This window comes from Trichechus manatus, unplaced genomic scaffold (genome assembly GCF_000243295.1).
Source record: "Trichechus manatus latirostris isolate Lorelei unplaced genomic scaffold, TriManLat1.0 scaffold00092, whole genome shotgun sequence".
In the NCBI taxonomy this organism is placed as follows: domain Eukaryota; kingdom Metazoa; phylum Chordata; class Mammalia; order Sirenia; family Trichechidae; genus Trichechus; species Trichechus manatus.
In genome coordinates, this window is record NW_004444028.1 from 7304917 (window position 1) to 7308625 (window position 3709).

Below are 3709 nucleotides of genomic sequence, written 5' to 3' on the forward strand. Positions count from 1 at the left end.
TGAGATAAGATATGTAAAATGCCTGGCACAGTCTTCAACACACAGGAGGTCCTGAATCATTTTATGTAAGTGAACTTTTTATGTAATGTATGATAGCTGTGATGGTTAATGTTGTGTGTCAACTTGATGAGGTTATGATTCTCAGTGGTTTGGCAGTTATATAACGATGTAATCATCTTTCATTTTATGATCTGATGTAGTCATCCCCCATTTTGTGATCTGATACGAGCAGCCAATCAGTTGAAAAGGGAATTTCCTTGGGAGTGTGGTCTGCATCCAATATATATAGTAGCTCTGGTAAAGCTTGCTCGCTTGCTCTGGATCCTGCATCCAGCTTGTCTTCATCTGACCTCTGGTTCTTGGGACTTGAGCCAGTGGCCTGCTGTATTGCCTGCTGATCTTGGGATTTGTCGGCCTCTGCAGCCTGTAAGCCAGCAGCCTGCTGTCTTAAATGTCAATCTTGGATTTATCAGCATCCGCAGCCTGTGAGTCAGGGGAAGCCTCCAGCCTGACGCCTGACTCGTGGACTTGGGACTTGCCAGCTTCTACAACCACGTGATCCATTTCTTTGAGATGGATCTCGCTCTCTCTGTCTCTGAAGATCCCAGCCTAAGACAGTAGCCTTATAAGGGTTCCCCCTGGGTGGTGCAAATGATTAGCATGCTTGGCTGCTTGCCAAAAGATTGGAGGTTCAAGTTTCACCCAGAGGTGCCTTGGAAGATAGGCCTGGCAATCTACTTCTGAAAAATCAGCCATTGAAAACCCTATGGAGAACAGCTCTACTCTAACATAACATGGGGTTGCCATGAGTCAGAATTGACTTGATGGCAACTAGTTTTTTGTTTTGTTTTGTTTATAACTTAATAAAGAGAAATACACAAAGCATAAGTGCATAGCTCAATGAATTTTTCCAGAGTGAGCGTGCACGAGTAACCAGCAACCAGATCAAGAAATAGACCTGAACTGATTCTTACTGTTAATATAAAAGGATATGGAACAGGATTTTTCTGATGTAGTAGGACATCACATTTTCAAAATGGTGCTAAGTCACCACCTTCTCTTCCCCGAAATAAAGCTATTAGACATTCCTTCAGGACTTCCTAAAAGCTAGCAGAGTGGTTCTGAGACTTTGAGCCTCTGTCACCCACCTTCAGCCTCATAGGAGACCAGGAGTTCAAAAGGTGCTCATTAAAGAGAGTCAGCCTAGGAGGAAGTGCTGTGGCCAAGCAGGGGTGGATTATCCAATAGGCAGAGCAAATATGGTGCTTACCTTGCTTACCAGATCATCGCTAGTGAACAATTTCGCACTTTTTCACCACGTCAAAGACTCTCCTTCTAGGCATGGCTGGCGTCTCTCTCCCAACCCCACAGCACTTTCCTACAGAGTCAAAGCTTCTTTTCAAATTTACAGTCCCTGACAGGGGCAGGTTACCCAGCAAATTGTGATGAAACTCATGTGAAATTGTTCACTACAGATTAGTAAGTAAGCACAAGTAAGCCCGTGCTTACTTGCTTACTGGGTCATCTGCTCTTGTAGCTAAGGGATGGGCTGACAGGGAATCACAGCCCCTGTGCCTTCATGGAGCCGGTGCTGAGGGCTAGGAAAGAGTTCTTGGGAAGCCTGATACGCAGACCTTGGAGTTTCTAGGAGTGGGAGTGCAGTAGGGGGTGTTAGGAGTGGTTCTAGCAAATACAAAGACCAGTGTCTGCTTCTGCTAGGAGAATTCTGAAGGCAGGAGACAGGTTAGAGAAGACCATGATGGCGTGTGTCTTAGGGTTTGCCAGAGAAACAGAACCAGTGAGACATGGATGGATGGATGGATGGATGGATGGATGGATGGATGGATGGATGGATGGATGGATGGATGGATGGATGGATGAACACAGAGATAGATAAATATATATATATATAGAGAGTGGCAAGCTGGAGACTCTTGCTGGCTCAGAGGATTGTGGGGTCTGGCAAGTCTAAAATCTGTGGTTCAGGCATCAGGCTGGAGACTTCTGCAGGCTTGCATCTCAAGATCTGTAGATCAGGTGATGGGAAGTGTAAGAGTCGAGAGAGAGAGTTCTGCCAAAATATCTATTTATAGTCTGAAGTCAGACCGTAGTCTAAGTAATTCCTCCGTCAACTGATTGGCTGATTACATCACATTAGATTTCATTATGGAAAGTGACTACATTAATTACATTACAGAATAGCAGCTCATCTAGTCTTTGGAAAAACCACTGGGAACCATAGCCTAGCCAAGTTGCCACATGAAATTAACCATTGCAGTGTGGCAAGGAGAGAGGGCAACTGTTTGGTGGAGGGAGGATGTGTGAGTTCCCTGGCGAAGTGAACTCTGCGGTGGGCAGCGGAGTCTGAGTTGCCTAATGGGGTCCTGCCCAGAGGCTATCTGCCAGGACTTCAGCAGTGGGAGGGGTGGTGGTTTCCTCCAGGAGACGGGAGCTGACGGGGTGAATGATAATAAATTAGACAGAGAGTGCACCACTCACATCAGGGAACCATGCAATGCAAAGGCACCCATAAGGGATTCTGAAGAACCCACAAATGCTTCCCCTTTAAAGAGCTAGCATTTAAACATCTACCACAATGGTGGACACATTGGCTAGATAATGTTAGTCAAGAGACACCACAAACTGCACCAGCCCGAGTAACAAGACCTTTGTTCCCCGTTCCTCCCCCCTCACTGGATCCTGGATGAGTCCAAAGACAGAGAGAGGTGGATGAGCGGAGCCAGGAGAGTGAAATCTCAGACCACAAAGCCTGCCTTCTCCCCAGATGTTGACCCTTACCCATGGTCAGGCCTGGGGTGAGGAGAAGTAATGAATTGGCTGTGAGGTTTTTTGTTGAGATTCGACTGGACTTTAAAACATAGCCCCCGATGAGGCTATTCAAATAACTGTAAGACCTAACAAACTTTAAGATCTTCCTGTCTTCCTGAGAAGCTGTCCAGGGGCTAAAAAAAGACACCTGGCACGGAAGTTAAAGGGCAATGTTAGAAGAGTTCAGTCCTGTGTGTGTGTATGTGTGTGTGCTCGTGTATACATATGTGTGTATGCACGCACATGTGCGCATGTATATATGCACGTGTGTGCACGTGTGTATATATGTGTGCATGTGTGCGTATATATGCGTGGATGCGCACGTGCGTGTAGCTTCAGCGGGGCTGACGGGGGGTGGAGAATTTCTCCTCTTCCACCACTACAATGCACATCTTTCTAGTGACCTGTTAAAAAAACCAAACCCTTTGCTTTCGGGTCGATTTTGACTTATAGCGACCCTACAGGACAAAGTAGAACTACCCCATAGATTTCCAAGGAGCAGCTGGTGGGTTTGAACAGCTGATCTTTTAGTTAGCAGCTGTAGCTCTTAATCACTGCACCACCAGGGCTCCAAATGCTCAACTGATGGTTAAAATTATTAAAATAGTTGTGTATAGTATTCCATCATGTTAAAAATCTTAATTTGATTAATTATTTTCTGTAGCTGGAGTTTTTTGGTCTTTCCAAGGTTTTGTTTCTTCCTTTGTTTTTAAAAATCTGTTCAAAAATAGTCCTAACGGAGGACTTCCGGCAAAATGGCACTCTAGGCAGAAGCACCACGCCATCCCTCCACAGCAAAGATCCGAAAAACTAAGCCGAACAGAGAATACAACAATCCTGAAACCCTAAAACATCAAATGAAGAGATAAAGAACTCAGCC